This window comes from Mchenga conophoros, linkage group LG17 (assembly GCF_057382185.1).
Source record: "Mchenga conophoros isolate Kocher_MC1m ecotype Shallow Benthic linkage group LG17, M_conophoros_male_GT1.1, whole genome shotgun sequence".
NCBI lineage: Eukaryota > Metazoa > Chordata > Actinopteri > Cichliformes > Cichlidae > Mchenga > Mchenga conophoros.
In genome coordinates, this window is record NC_140542.1 from 21714136 (window position 1) to 21731697 (window position 17562).

The 17562-nt window shown below is 39.1% G+C and overlaps 1 long non-coding RNA gene across 1 annotated transcript; it reads right to left on the reverse strand.

Moving 5' to 3' along the window:
* Positions 1–4543: 4543 nt before the first annotated feature.
* Positions 4544–7163, reverse strand: LOC146555465 (uncharacterized). The gene is made up of 2 exons (XR_014889341.1): positions 6831–7163; positions 4544–4895 (listed from the first exon to the last, which is right to left on the reverse strand). It is a non-coding gene; the product is annotated as an uncharacterized LOC146555465 (long non-coding RNA).
* Between the last annotated feature and the right edge of the window lie 10399 nt (positions 7164–17562).

The window sequence follows — 17562 nt, forward strand, 5'->3', positions numbered from 1 at the left end:
ACATGCTCAGTGTATGGAGAAACTGTGACCATATGGATCATGTGACCTGTCTGTAGGTCAGGGTTTTTTTCCATCTGGTAAACAGTTCGACAGACGAAACGAAGCAGGCCTCCATTGAAGAACAGAGATTCCACAGTTCCAGTTAACTGGATGGCGAGCCAACCAAAGATCGTCGTTATTACGATCGTCCAGGCATCTTTGAAGCCAGAGCTTCGTTCCCATTTCATGGTGGGACAGATACCTGCGAGACTTCAGCCTTCCTTTTCCACTCTCAAGTGTGGTAGGACAGACAAAAAACAGACCGGCCACAGCGATCCATCGATTAACATTCATTTTTTACACTTGACTCAGAGATGCCTTTATTTTAGTTTGTTGTTTTGTAGTCTGATTTGTTGTATTAAGCACATGTACCTGCAGCTGCTGTGAGCTGAATTTTGTGCACTGTGGTGTGTTCTTCATCACCGACGTTTATAACGTGGGCGTCTGCCATTCCTAGATCCTACTGTCAGCAATCAATTGCACCAAAAATGCCACATGTAGAAAAAGTGATTTAAAAAATTAAAACTGGTATACAAATTGATATTTCATTTCTTTTTTGGATGTTGTCAGAAGGTTAAATAAACAATTTTTGAAAGTTGACTTTCCTATGAAGTCTTTCATAATTCAGGCTTTACAGGGTTAAAAATGTATTGAAAAGCATTCAATTCTTAACATTCAGACTTTGAGACCAAGGTGGACATGAGTTTTGCAGTAAAAGCTTCAGATCAACAGATCATCAGATCTAACAAGCTTACTTGGAGGTGTAAGCGACTAAGGCTTAGGTGGCGAGTTTCAGGAAAAGTGAGTGAGCAGACAGGTAAAGTCCTTCTCCCTACAGGTACACAAGTCCAAAAGTCATTGGCTGGTTTTGAACACATTACGTCAGCCGAAACTGCACAGAGGAGGTTAGTGAGGGATGGGACACAAAACCATTGTGGTGAAAGAATTCATGAGGGCAACCTAAGCAGGAGGGCTCCACCCACAGGCAGAACTGCAGAGCCCACAACTCCACCTGAAAACTCAAAAAGGCTCTTAAAACTCCCTCTAGCATCCTGAGTCCTACTTAATCACAAATATGAGTCTGTGTGAGTTGTAGCCTCAGTTTCCTGTTAGCTAACAGTGACACCTGGTGTGCTCTTGTGCTGCTGTAGTCTGTCAGCTTCGAGGTTCAACGTGTTGTGCATTCAGAGATGTGACTAGCTTGAAGCAGTCGTGCCGCTCTGACCTCAACAAGGTCAAACTCTCAGATCTAAAGCTCGCTGGATATTTTCTTTCCATTCTCTGCAAACACACGAGTCCTACTTAAGTTTTGAAATCTGCAGCTTTGTGAACAACTATATATATATATTTTTTCTGTTTTCTGAATATAAACCAGCATTTGTGAGAGACAGCTGCAATGATGTTCATTCATATTGAGAGACAAAAGAGCTTCAGAGGATTAATCAGCTTTCGTCCTCATTTATTCAGGCATCACAGGAAGGCCTGTCTGCGTGTTTCTCAGCAGAAATCTGTGTTTAATTGACAAACACACACCTCCAACAGCCTGAAGCGAGGACACGGCGAGCTTTACTCAGAGGAGCCTCCTGTTTGCAATTCACAGGAATTGGAAGTAGAGCAGGGCGATATGGCCAAAAATATTTATCACGATATATATTTGAAAATTTGCGATAACGATATAACCGACGATATAATTGATGCGAGACAAAATACAACTCCACAACATTACTAGCGCAAAAAGACAACCTTCCATTTATTTTCACTTAAACAAGAAGCTGGTTTTTATGTACATTAAAGCTTTATAAAAATGTAACAGTGCAAATGCAAATTCCTTGCTGAAAGTTTAACCAAAAGGCATTTCCAGTAGAAATGGGCTGACATATCCTGAGCATAACCATGTATAATATCCACTGAAGTTAAAAAGAGGTGCTTTGCAACATTAAACTGCAGTGTGCAGTACGCATTTTTCGGACCATAAGGTGCACGGGATTATAAGGCACATTAAGCGAAACAAAGCAGTCAGATAAATCAAACTTTATTAAACTCATTCTTCTTGCTTCCTCCACTTCTGTACCATTGATTCATTAATGTTGAATTCTCTGGCAGCTGCTCTATTCCCATGTTGTTGCAGTATATTAATGACTAACCTCGTATTGTGGATGGATTATCTCAGTTGTTCTCCTGACTGAAGTTTGGTCCGTTTACAGTATCCTGCCATGCGATTGCATTTGTCTCTAACCATGAAGAACCTTCACGTTAACTTTTATAAGTGGAAAAGTGTTAGTGTTCGTCCTCCAGCTTCACTGTTTATGTTATGCTAACATAGCTGTGTCGCTAGCGATCACGTAGCACATCATTATATACCAGCTAGCCCAACTTCAGTAACCCTACAAACGTCACTGCTGTTTAGTTTCCTGTCTTCATTTATGTTGGAAGTGATAGCAGAGCTGTACGTTTGATTTTTTTCAGAAATCTCTCCGTCAGAACATGCTATATCATGCTTAGGTAACTAGCGAAACTAGCGAGCTAACTTCCGCTAGCTTCCTGCTAACTTCTAACTCCGTTAAATGTAATAACTTTTGTTTTCATGGATGCCTGGAAGTTAAATTTTATAGTTACACCTGGTAAAGCAGCAATGCTGATCGTTTTATTAAAGATGAAAGAATTTAGACAGTTTTTAACTCTAAGTGATGCTGCAGTGTTGTTTGACCTGAAGCATACGGAGTTTAGGACCCAGATTACTCCCAGATTTAAGAGCATCTTAGTCCGACAAATATGACAATAACAACGGCCGCTTGCATGTTCTGCAAAAAAATGTGCTTTGTCGTGTATCTGACGGACAAACACCAAACCAGTTCCACATCACTGAAGTTGCACCATTTTTACAAACCAATTCTGGTTCATCTGTTTCACTCAACAATCGGCCATGTGCGTATGAAAACAAAGGCACTGCGCATGCGCGTTTTACTCCCATTCTATCGCGATATTTCATTTTCCTATCGTTGCCTAACATTATACCGGTATTACCGTGAACGGTATAATATGGCCCAGCCCTAATTGGAAGCACATCTGCCATCAAACTCCTGATAGACACTGGGCTCTGCCACGTTCATACAACCTGCACAGATGTAGAAATTATTAGTGAATAATCTGTTTTTAGATTTAGAGCAATCAGGAATTTAAGAAAACCATGCTTTCCTACACTCAACACATGATAACCTGGTGGGATTCTTGAAGAAGAAAAAAAAAGGAAAGCACAAACTTGCGCTTCCCACAGAGCTCCCAGCTGATGTGTTCTTGCTCTGAACAGATCAGCCACTGATGAAAGAAATGACATCACTGCCCCTCTGTGTTCATAACTGAGAACTGCACTGCAGCGCCATGAATTCTAAACGTCTAGATTCAGTTTTTCCACAACAAACACAAATTTATGGAGACAAATAAATCACTTATCCTGGATCATGCTCAGCACGAGGTATAGTGTCACTTTGGTATGAGTTCAACTTCACTCACCCATCAGACTATGTGTGCACATGTACACAGGTCCATAAGTAATTTGATTTGATTAATTAAGATGTGCAATGCAGAATTTCAGCTTTAAGTGTTTAAGAATTACACCCTGAATTTGGATACAGCCTGTGAGTGCCTGTTATGGGCTTTTATAGGGCTTTGGAGCGTGATGTCACGGGGGTGGGCGTGGAAAGGATTTTGGGGGTCTAAACAAAGCACAAGCGAAAAAGGAGCGAAGGCACACACGACAGCCATGGTTCGTTCTTGCTGTGTGGTCGGCTGCAATGTTCGATCGCACGACCGGCAAGAGAATAAGCTTGAAAAGGGTTTGTCTTTTCATTCTTTCCCAACCTGGAAGCAACATGAGGCAGCTCGTGTATCGATGTTACCAAACGAAGACGTCTAGCCTGGATAGCAGCTGTGAGACGAGCTGATATCCAGTTCTCTTCCATCTCCAAATATCTGTTGGTGCTCCAGACATTTTCATTCCGGTAAGTTCTAAATATGTTCATATCACTCTTTATAGCCTATTAGTTTTATTTTCGATGCGCTCTGAGCTCATAGCAAATTAGAACAAACATCCTACTGAGTGATTTTGCAGAACTACCTTCTATCTATAGAGTTGCTAATTATTTGGCATTATTGCAGCAAACCAGCCAATGAAATGGATGAAACATCGTGACTGGGTTGCAGCGCTACACAAGGGACCTGCTTCAAACACACCACCATGCCAATCAGATTACTTCTTCCATGTGAGGGTGAAGAGGTGACCCTTCTGGATAAGATGGTGAAGGTTTGGTGAACAGTGTGGTAGTAAAACCAGGGAAAAATGAAACCTGCTCCTGTTAAATATTCTTAAGTCTTTTGCTGTATAAATAGCGGTATTTTTTCAAAAGATACAGTAAATAAAGTAATGTTAGTAGTGGGTGATATCATGTAAACACTCATGATTTTATGGAAACATTTTGTCATTTGTAAACTATAAAAGCAGCTGGGATTTTTCTTTTTTGAGGACGGCTCCTTTTACCTTTCAATACGGATGGTCTGTTTATGTTTTGATCAAGAGCCTTTTTTGGGCAGCTGAAGAGGAGAAGTCTATGTTATGGCCAACCACTGACTGTATCTTGGTCACATTACCCAGCAAAACCCAGTATGCAGGTTCATCTGTAACAGTCCTTGTGCCACAGATCAACACTGTTGCTTCTACATTAAACAGAAGAGCAGTGGCATGGGTGCAGGTCTTCGCGACTCCGGCCTTACAGGGGCAGTGGGCGGCTTCAACATTCCCTGTGATGCTCACAGTGACCCATGGCTGCAATGCTGGTTCATTCAGTCTTTGAGTGCAGGACCTGAAACTAGGGCTGCTCGATTATGGCAAAAATGATAATCACGATTATTTTCACTGAAATTGAGATCTCGATTATTTGACGATATTTATTTAACCCTTTAAGACCTACCATGGAACCAAGTCCGCCAGAGCTTATATTATTTTTTTACATGTTGTAGTGCCATTTATGGGAGCATTTCAAGTTGCTATACAACTGTTATAGCCCATATTTTAATAATATGTATGCATTAAGTCCATAGTAACTACATTAATTGCAAAAAAGTGCAATAAACTACAAAAAAAATTGAAAATCGTTTTTTTTTTTTTTTTTTTTTACATATATTACTTGGAGAAATTTAAGAGGTTTATCCCTCAAAACTTTAAATACAAAAAAGTTGCAAAAAATTGTTTACAACAGGAAATTTATTTTGAGTGTCTTCATAGTTTTATTTTGGAGATACACCAATTTTTATATACTGCAGGAAAAACGAAAAAACAATCCTATGATGCAAATTTGCAAAGAAAACAGCATGTGCATCAAAATAAACTATTTCCAGCAGTGCAATTCGAGTTCTAAGCATCCCAGAAACTATTCAGAAAAGTCAAACATGACCAGTATAGGCTTTTAAGGCCTACAAGTAAAAAAACTACATTTCCGCGAAAATGATGTCACTTCCGGTTTCGGCCAGGAAATGGCGGACATGTGATAGTTCGGGCTGACGTCTGTTTCACTGTGGGAAGTGTTACGAACAGCTGATCGGATCGGCGAAGCCTGTTTCTGGAATATTATGTTTTTGTTCCTGCAAGCGCTTTTTATGCAATTTTTGCAAAGCTTTATGTGGAAGGAAACCGTGACCGAGGACAAGCTGATGGCATAAGATGTAAGTACAACTCCTCCGGTTTTATATGCAAAACAAATTATTGCGCTAGCTTACACGGTCCAGGTTCTACAGGGATTTAAAAATAGTTACACCAAACGGAGCGTGCTGCTCTGACCGGCTTTAAAGGGTTAACAATGACTTTAAAAAATAATATAAAATAGTGTGCAACACCACTGAAGTTTTTTTTTTTACCTCTCTTTTCAACCAATGGCAGTCACTCTCCTCTCCAAATAACTTCTGCTTAGCTTTCAGATCTTCCTCGGCTCCTCTTAATCAGCGGTCTCCACCCTTTTTTACGCCACGGACCGGTTTATGCCCGACAATATTTTTACGGACCGGCCTTTAAGGTGTCGCGGATAAACGAGGGGGGGGCTAATAATCGGCTCACTCATTTTTAATGATCGTTGAAAGCCCAGATCGTAATCGTGATTAAAATTCGATTAATTGAGCAGCCCTACCTGAAACACACACAGACAAAGTTCATTTAAAGACAAGAACTATGAGCCAAGGCCGACATAAATGTGTTTTATCTACTTCATCATAAATGTAACAAAGTGTTTAGAAAGTTAGCACATACATGTAATTTTTCATTTCTTTATGTGTCCATCGCTGCATGTTATATTCTAAACCTGCCTGTTCTCTGTCAGAAACCTGCCTGCAGAAAATGAACTTAAAGTATGTAATGTGTAATGTAATCACTTTAGAGATGGAGAAAGCATAAAGTGACAATTATGAATCCCTTAATATGATAAGGAGATTCTGCAGGTCATTAATCAATGTATAAAATTAAAATAAAATGTATTTTTAGTGACACAAGATACAAATATGGAAGCAAGATGTATAATTAGAATTATTTATAATAAATATGAATAAATCATTGCAATTTCTTTAACCATAAAGAATAACTAAATCCTTCAGGACAATGTCACATCAATGCACTGAACTATGTTATCCACCTAACAGCCTCCACATGTTCTCACTGTAATTTCCCCTCATGAATGAATTTATGCTGCACTAATGTGAATGTTTGCAGGGGAAGCAAACGCATTTCACTCGCAGTACTCGAGCTGACTTACCTTTGTTTGAATGACGACTTGTACGCGCTGATTCCACAGATAAGGTACGAAAATATGTCAGGATACGTCAATAGCAGTTGGTCTTCAGGGTTTCTACTCCACGGCCGTATTTCACACGGCTCCACATTTCCAATGCACGCTATTTTCTGCAAGTACCGCTGCTTCCCCTCTGAACGAAATCGGTCTCTATACAGTCCATTCTCTTTTGAGCTGCTTTTAAGCATCTTGTAATCGTCTTCCAACACAGTGTGTTTGTTTTGATTCGTAGACCCCACAATGCATTGCAGCGTGACGTCGACTCCAAAGCCCGATAACACAAACCAAGAAAATAACATTTGTGACTGCAATGGCAATGCTAAAGGAAAATGAATATTCGATCGTGGTCACGCCAGACCAGATTTTGCCACCAATCAATAAGTACTTCAAAAAGCTCTCGGAAATTGAGTGGTACTTTATACAAAGTGGCACATGCAACGCCAACATACAAGGCATTCTTGCTGACATGCTTTCTGAAATCATTCAGACTGCCTCTGCCAGCATCCTAAAAATAGCCCTTCCTGATGTTCAGGATCGTAAGGTGAAAGAATGTCCAGTGCTTTTAGATGAGGGGAAAATAAGGCCGTCCCTCGGAGACTCGATCTCGATGTAAGAGGGCTGTAAAGCTGACACGCATGGTTGAGGAAGAGATCTCCGAAAAGATCAGTTCAATAGTTGCACTGCTCGCACAAAGCCCTGATTTCCCGGAAGACCCCACCATTTATGTTAGCGGTACATTTAGTAATATTAAAAAACTACACTGCATGGTTCGTCACGCTGCCTCATGCCTTAAAAAGCTTGTAGGTAAGCTGCGCTGCCAGCGCCCGACAAGTGGGTCTGATCCATTTGATTCTGATCCCGAAAGTACGGATGCAGACATCTCAGTGCAAACACCAATCACTGAGATTTCTCTTAATCCCTCTTTTTCATGGAGCTTCAATGAAGAGATGATAGAGGATGAAAATTCAGATCAGGAGGGGGAAGAAATTGAGCTTCCAGAAGGATCAGCTGTAGCAAAAGAAGGTGAAATAACTGCTGAAACAGAAAGTATCCGAGCTCTAAACCCTGTAGAACAGGCTGCAGTTGACGTCATCCATGAGATATTTGGTGAAATGGATTCGAGTAGCGTAGAGCCCTGTGAGAAATATCGCTCAAACAAACCTGCCTCTAACTCAGAATTATTTAATTCAGGAGACCTCTTCTCCAGATGTGTGCCATCCACCTCAAGCACTGGGCTAAAAGCACGCAAACACCACTTTTCCATGTTTGCAAAAAGACAGTTTGAAACAATGAAAAAAGAGCTAAAACACACAAAAAAGACAAACAGGAAATATTTTGTTTGTCTAAATAACCTTTGCAAATACCCAAAGTATTGTAGTGGAGCAAGACTGAACAGAATTCTGTCTCCTCCTTGTCTGAGCTCGCCACAGTATGAAACAGTGGCCTCTAATGAAAGCATAGTTTTCATCCTGCCAGGGTCAGTACCTGAAACTCCTCGTCCCCAGAGTGCAAACTCTGATCGAGCCCCTTCCCGAAATACGCTTCTTTGTTACCCAAGTTCTTCTTCAGTGGACTTTGACACATTAGATCAGACGTTAATCAATTATATGATACACTCACAAAGAAAGAAGAAGTCCCTATATTCGAAAAAACATTGGAAAACATTAAAAGTAGTGGGGAAATCAGAACTTTTTCTAAGGAGGTAACAGCTAAAATGTTCAATCTGTCTATGACGAGTCGAGTGCATCAAATTCCCGTAGCTCTAAGCGGGAGATCCCTCTCAGACACCGTCATCTCCAGGACTCCACAAACAGTAGATGGCTCAAAGCGTCCCTTTTCTCCTGAAGTCCTCTATGTCCTCATAGAAGACGCGGCAGAAAAGTTTTTGCAAAAACCTTTACTGTGGGTGGAGAACAAAGAAAAATACTCTCTGGCATCCATCGACTCACCTCCAATGGCAGAACCTAAGAGCGTTTCTCCAGAAAAATGCTCTGCGAGCATTTCAGGCTCTCTTAAAGAGTCCTTTGAAGTATTAGAGATGGGTGTTGTGTCAAGGTCATCTTCTGATTTTAAGGAAATGTCCACTGACCTCTCCTTTTTGCTCTTAAAGACACTTCTTGTAAAATGTAAGTCTAAGACCATGCAATCTGTGGCTAAGGCCACAAGTACTTCAAGAGAAATACACACTCTCATCAACCATCTGACAGAGTTGATACAGCCTGAACTCAGCAGCACAGAGTCTGCCATAAATCTGATAAATGACAAGAATCAGTTCATTAAGAAAATGGCCAAATCCCTCATCAAGGAGTTTGGCTCCTCAGACAATGTCTTAAATGCTGCGATGTCAAATGATTCATCTTTTGACAAGGCTGTGATAAGTCATTTGAAATTCGGGCTCCCCAGTCTTCCAGAAAAGTCCAAAATTTCCAGGTTTTTTTCAGCAGTGTTAAAAGCTTTTTTAAAACCCTTTACGTGCTGCTTTAAAGGGCAGCAATGATTACATGACATTTTTGCCTTTTTCCTGCTGCCTTGCTTCTTTTAAAATCTTGAAGCAGAATTTTAGCACCAAATCCATTTCCATCACCCCCAACCAGTCACAGCGGATGGCTGCCCCTTTCTGAGCCTGGTTCCGTTGGAAGTTTCTTCCTGTCAGAAGGGAGTTTTTCTTCCCCACTGTCGCCTTGTGCTTGCTCAAAGGGGGATCATTTGATTGTTGGGCTTCTCTGTAGTACTGTATTGTTTTTACCTTACAGTACAAACAGGGAAGAAACTTGTGATTTGGCGCTTTATTTAAGATATATATCATATACAAAATATCATATATATCAAATAAAACAATAATATCAAATAAAAACATTCAGACTGTTGTCTTGTTTTTCTATGTTGTCAAATATGTAACAAGTTGAGTGTGTGCATTCTGGTCATTAGCATTTTTGGTTTTTTCATTTTTAATGTATTCGAGCTGAATTCGGGGTGCGAGGTAGTTGCTTACTACAGCATGTTTGTATAGACACTATGGAGTTCTGAGCTACTAGGAAGTAGGAAGAGGCTGACTTAACCACCCCTCCCTCCTACCACACATACAAGATTGATTTAAATTTGTAGGATCTGATCTCTTTCAGAACCCAGCTTTGCTCTCAGGAGGTAGGAGTTAGTCTGAAACTTCAAAATGAGGTGGCCAGCTCTCTTCCATGTGTGTGACATAAGCGACTGAATCTGACAAAAAACTTGAATATTTTTCTGTCCTTTGAACATCCAATACGTACAAATAGAATAGAATAATGCTTTAAATGTCCCACAAGGGGAAATTTGGTTGTATAAGCGGCAAAAAGAAACAAAAATACACACAGAACAGAAAGACAATGTTTACATATTTTACATACAAACCCAGGTTGTAGTGTGCAAACAGAGCAAGATACTGAAAGATGTTTACATATTTAGAATATTTTGAAAAGTGCAGGTTGTGTATTGTACCTGTATATTAAAAAGTGGTATGGCAATTTAGAAATAGAAATATATAGATATATAGAAATAGTATGATTTAGTAGAAATACTATGTTTTAGCACAAATATTATAAAAAGCAGAAATACTGTACTATGATTTGGTAGAAATACTATGTTTTAGCACAAATACTATATTAAGCACAAATCCTATAAAAAGCAGAAATATTTTAATTTAGAAGAAATACAATATTAAGCACAAATACTATAAAAAGCAGAAATACTATATTAAGCACAAATACTATAAAAAGCAGAAATTTAAGCACAAATCCTATAAAAAGCATAAATACTATATTAAGCATAAATACTATAAAAAGCAGAAATTTAAGCACAAATCCTATAAAAAGCAGAAATACTATATTAAGCGTAAATACTATAAAAAGCAGAAATACTATATTAAGCACAAATACTATAAAAAGCAGAAATACAATATTAAGCACAAATAGTATAAAAAGCAGAAATACAATATTAAAAGCACAAATACTATAAAAAGCAGAAATACTATATTAAGCACAAATCCTATAAAAAGCAGAAATACTATACTAAGCACAAATCCTATAAAAAGCAGAAATACTATATTAAGCAAAAATCCTATAAAAAGCAGAAATACAATATTAAGCACAAATACTATAAAAAGCAGAAATACTATATTAAGCACAAATACTATAAAAAGTAGAAATTTAAGCACAAATACTATAAAAGGCAGAAATACAATATTAAGCACAAGTCCTATAAAAAGCAGAAATACTATACTAAGCACAAATCCTATAAAAAGCAGAAATGCTATATTAAGCAAAAATCTTATAAAAAGCAGAAATACAATATTAAGCACAAATACTATAAAAAGCACAAATACTATATTAAAAGCACAAATACTATAAAAAGCAGAAATACTATACTAAGCACAAATCCTATAAAAAGCAGAAATAATATATTAAGCACAAGTCCTATAAAAAGCAGAAATAATATATTAAGCACAAATCCTATAAAAAGCAGAAATACAATATTAAGCACAAATACTATAAAAAGTAGAAATTTAAGCACAAATACTATAAAAGGCAGAAATACAATATTAAGCACAAGTCCTATAAAAAGCACAAATACTATACTAAGCACAAATCCTATAAAAAGCAGAAATACTATATTAAGCAAAAATCTTATAAAAAGCAGAAATACAATATTAAGCACAAATACTATAAAAAGCAGAAATACTATATTAAAAGCACAAATACTATAAAAAGCAGAAATACTATACTAAGCACAAATCCTATAAAAAGCAGAAATAATATATTAAGCACAAGTCCTATAAAAAGCAGAAATAATATATTAAGCACAAATCCTATAAAAAGCAGAAATACAATATTAAGCACAAATACTATAAAAAGCAGAAATACAATATTAAGCACAAATACTATAAAAAGCAGAAATACAATGTTAAGCACAAATACTATAAAAAGCAGAAACACTATATTAAAAGCACAAATCCTATAAAAAGCAGAAATATTATATTATAGCAGAAATACTATATTAAGCACAAATCCTATAAAAAGCAGAAATATTATAATTTAGAAGAAATACAATATTAAGCACAAATCCTATAAAAAGCAGAAATACAATATTAAGCACAAATACTATAAAAAGCAGAAATACTATATTAAAAATACAAATCCTATAAAAAGCAGAAATACTATATTAAGCACAAATCCTATAAAAAATACTGTACTATGATTTGGTAGAAAAACTATAATTAATCAGAAATACTATATTTGGCAGAAATACTATATTTAGCACACATCTTATAAAATAGCAGAAATAGTATGATTTAGCACAATAGTAATAACTTAAACAGAAAAATTGGAAAAGCAAAATGGACAGCTGAAAAAATGCTGAACATGCTGAGGGTACCTCAAATATACTTGTTAAATGAAAAAAATCAGCCAAAAAATATATATAACAGCCACACAATCACAAATATGTACACATAAGGAAACACACATGCACAGAGAGACACACACACAAGATCCAATTCAGTCAACCATTCTAAATATATTGAATTTAAATCTTACAATGACATCATACCATTAAAAGGCTTTCTCTCTCTCTGTCACACACACACACACACACACACACACACACACACACACACACACACACACACACACACACACAGGGAGAGAGAAGTACGTTTCTACCTCAGTCAAGCAGACTGGGAGCTGCTGAATTTGAATCCACCAATCAGAGAGGCTGTGTACTTTTTCCCGCCAAAACAGGTGCACGCAGCACAGAGAGACACAGGATTTTTGCAATCTATTTCTCATAGTGAGGACTCCCCTCAAACAAATGGCCATAATTTCCTAACCGTAGGGGCTAGAACGGTCATTCTTAGACCGTTTTGTTCAGAAGAAATGGGGGAATTTTCCAGTGTTGACAATTTATCATTAAAATATGAATTATTAAAGATATTTGACTTGTAATGCACCATAACTGAGTAGAGGCGAAGCAAAAACTGCCTTGACTTGCCCTCAAACAACGCTTTCTAACTCTAAATCTATTTGGAGTATCAATATCATTCTTTCACCGTAAGAGACAGCAGGCTTTGGTGAACAGTCATGGAAATTTTCAGGTCTCTGTGGAAAGCCAACAAAAAGTTATGACGAGAGAAAAAAGTGGTTCATTTCCAGAGTTTGAAATCTGAAGAAATCTGAGCGAAGGACGAATTTCCTACCCTCAAACAAGTCTAATTCATTTCAGAACGGTAATAGGTGAGAAAGAAATTCTTGAATTGTGAGTGTCAGGAGTGTCTGAAGATATACTGGGACAAGCCTCATGTCTTAACTTTGTTTCATTAAGGAGATATGACGATTCGAATATGCCTCTCATTACAGAAATCAAGCGGTGATTTTGAACAAACTCTCCATTGACTTTCTATGGAGAGTTTTCCGACTTTGTGTTGGTCTGAGGAGATTTGCAAAAATTCTATAAGTCCCACAACAATGATAGTGACATTTCCTGAAGGCCAGCAAAAATACCTACATTTTGATGTATAATTTGTGGAAGTTGAGTGAAAATTGAGCCAGTAGCAAGAAGTTGTTCGGACATGAAGAGAAGACTGCAAAACCTTCAGTGGCACACTGGAAGCCAAGAGCATAGCAACCATAACAACGCATGTATTTTGTGAAAAATCACAATTTTGCAACTCAAAACTTTAAGAGGGATAAAAGTAAAACGGTAAAAGATTTGAAAAAGCTGATTTATACCTGAATAGCCCAATAATTTGAGAACATTTTAAAGTTTGAATGGTTGTTCTACCTGAAAATATGAGGAAGTAGTTAAGTTTCAAATACAAGCAAATTTTAGCAGAATTGCAGAAGTTTCCCATTCATTTCAAATTAAAGGAAAAAAGCTTAATATTTTAAAAAGTATAATAGTGAAAAATACCAAAAGATATAGCCATCATTAGCAGAAATACCAGAATAGTTTAAAATTTGAACGGTGAAGATAGCACAAAAATTGTGGAAGTAGATCCACGGTGAAAAGTGTACGGAGACACCAAGAAGGAACTCAATAAGTTAGTGTATATATAGACTGAGAGAAGTAATGTGCAAGTTATGACAGCAGAAGTTGTCACAGCACTGATGTAAACCTCTATGTTTGTTGGGAGCAGTTTTGATTGTGCAGTCTGACAGCTGTAGAGAGGAAGGACCTGCGGAAACGCTCCTTCAAGCATCTAGGATGCAGCAGTCTGTCACTGAAGGAGCTCTGCAGTCCAGCAACATTTACATGCACGGGGTGGGAGACTCTGTCCATCAGAGAAGTTATTTTGGCCAGAGTCCTTCTGTCTCCCACCACCTGCACTGGATCCAGGGTGCATGCCAGCACAGTTCCCTGTGGGGCCCCTGTACTGCATATGAGTATGTATGTATGTATTGTAGAATTCAACTAGGTGCAATATGTCAGTGAGTGCAGAATTTAGGAGAATCACAAGAATCCATTTGCAGTCCAAGTTCTTCCCCCCTGTTGGACAGTCATTCTGCGAGCCTTATGAATGTGTTTGCAAAGAATCAGATCTTAGTGAACTCTGGCTCAAGGTCAGGGGTCAGAGGTCAAGTTGTCTGAAAATCTTGTAAATGTGATAACTTTAGAACAAGATGATGTAGAATTTTGAAATTGATACCATAGGTGTATCTATTATGAGGCTGAGTGGGACGATTGGTCAGTATCAGTAGCTATGTGCATGACTAGTTTCATTTCATGTAGTAAATCTTTACATTGTAGACTTTCAACCTGGGGCCTCATACACAACACCAACCTGTCTACGTGGTTCTTCTTCAGCTATCTGAGAATTTTTATGGGAAGTGTATTTTTCTGGTATTTTCTTAGCCTCATCTATTTTTTAAAAAGCACATAAAAAGGAGGAAGCAGGGGAAATGGGTGAGGGTGAGCATCTGAGTGACTTTAATCCAAATTGCGATGCTTAGGCGACTTGACCCAGGCAGCTCTAAACGAGCAAAGCCTGCTTTCATAAAGACATAACAGTGTGAAAAAGTGTTCATCAATCCCTCCTTTCCTTTTCACATTTTGCTAGAAAAACGGAAAATTTATGCAGTAATTTACTGAAAGGTGTATAAAAATACGTGGAGGCACAACACACTGCTCCAGTAATGTTTAGGTCCGGTCGTTACTGAAACATTGTGTTTTTCTAAATAATGGCATTCTATTCTATTCTATCTAGCTATGCTTTTCCTACATTTGCTGTGTCTTTGGGATTGTTGTCATGCTGAAAAATGAGGCCATTGTCATTAAGATGACCAATTTCCAGATGGTATTGCAGATGGAATAAACAAAGAATTCAAGTGCGTTTCATTAAAGCTGGTTTGACGGTTTGACCAGCTTTGATTATGACTGACATGCAGATACTTTAGGGTGTCTTCACTCATTCAGGAACCTTCCTAAACAAAGTTGACTTTTAGCAATGGTACTGCTACCTGGATGTAGGCCAGGCTTCTCTCAGAAGAGATGTTTGGTTTGCGAGTGCTTCTTCAGCTTGGGAATTAGCCAACTTCTGCTGATAAATGACCCACTCAGACTGAGGGTGATGGTTTCCTTTTTCTGTATTTGGTGCCAAATGGAAAAAATGGTATATAGGTTCACTATGAGGCAAAAAACAAACAAAAAACCCTCAAACCACACGCAACAATGTATCACTTCCAGCGTGTTTTAAACGAAAAACCAGAACGGATTATGTTTTCATCACAACTGTGTTCCAGCCAGGTGAGGAGAGCTACCTTCGTCATGCTTCCCTAACCTATTAATCTCGGTTTCGTACACCTTTCAGCAAAAGAAGCATCACATTGAAGCTACTTTGAATGCATCGTGTACCTGAATATTGTTGCTTATTTGCTGGATGAATTACTTGCAAGATGACATGAAAAAACAAACAAAAAAAAGGCATAATTTCCTGTGGTCGACTAATCCATTAAGCCTTCCGGGAGGCATGTAATCAGATAGAATCTAAGCTCTGTAGTGGTGCAGAGTGAGCATGTGCACAGAGCGCTATGTTAAAGTATAAAATATATCACATACCAAACGTGCCCCACATTCTAAGGTTTTCTTGGATCAATCCAGAATTTTCCATAAAATATTCTGAGCTCTCCTCACAGATTTATCTGCTTCCAACCACGGATTGAAATAACATGACTGAGCTTTAAGATGTTCTGGATTCAAAGCAACATCCCGGTGCATCACAGGTGTCTCTTTCAGCTTCTCCTACCACGGATTTGTTAACCGTTTGCACAAACCTTCACAGCCCTGCCAAGCATCCTTTGCTTATCCAGCAAAGCTCAGAAGCTGTCTCCTGCTAATTTATCCAGAAAGATGCACAACAACAGCGTGGAAGCAAGCTGCTGAATGCCGATGTTAGGCAGCCTACCAGCTCTTATTACAAAGTCTTCAGCAACATGTTATTTATTTCTGTATTTGATGTTCGTTTTCTTGTTGGCTTTGATTAGAGCAGGGACGCAATAAACTACTTCCATTCTTCCTGAGTCAGTCTTGACTAAACAGTTTCTAAAATGTCAGGACACATACACCACCACCCGTCTTTCCAGTAATATAAGGGATATAAGATGGCGCCGGTGAGGTCGGCTGCCGTCACGACTGCTCCGACCACTTTTTCTTTGTCTTTGTTTTTTAAGTTAGTTTTCAGCGTTTCTAAATCGGCAAAATCATCACCATTGGGTACATTAGGTATGACAGTGACACTCTTGTTTCTATTGGTATACAATGTACTCACAATTCGAAGTTTTTAACTCCGGATCCGAGCTGGCCGAGTGAGATCTCGAGGGAGAACAAAGGGAAGCGGCGGCGGCCTAGAGGGAAGCGAGCCGGCGTCAGGAACAGGCTGAGAGCTCGTGCACACCGCTCACCTCTGCCTAGCATCCTGCTCGCCAACGTCCAGTCACTGGAGAACAAGCTTGACGACCTCAGGGCCAGGATAAAGTTCCAGAGAGACATTCGGGACTGCAATCTCCTCTGCTTCACCGAGACATGGCTGAACCCAGCGGTGCCGGACCACGCCATCCAGCCGGCCGAGTTCTTCTCGGTTCACCGCATGGACAGGACACGGGACTCGGGGAAGTCAAGGGGAGGCGGCGTGTGTTTAATGGTGAACAACAACTGGTGCAACAGTGCGAACGTTGTTCCTCTCACACGCTCCTGCACACCAAATCTGGAACTACTGTCCATCATGTGTCGTCCTTTTTATCTACCTCGGGAATTTACATCGGTCATTGTAAGTGCCGTTTATATTCCACCACAAGCGGACACGGTCACCGCCTTATGCGAGCTGCATGAGGCACTCACACAGCACCAGACACAACACCGGGACGCTGCGCTTATTGTGACGGGGGACAACCTCAAACGCGCAGCGCCGAACTTTTATCAACACATCACCTGCCCCACCAGGGGTGAAAGGACACTGGACCACTGCTACACTACGGTCAAGGACGGCTACAAGGCACAATCCCGCCCCCCGTTTGGCAAATCTGATCACGCCGCCATCTTCCTCATGCCAAAATACAAACAAAGGCTGAAACAGGAAGTTCCGGTTCAGAGGAAGGTCGCGCGCTGGACGGATCAATCGGTGGCCGCGTTACAGGACGCACTCGATGACGCAGACTGGGGCATGTTCAGAAAC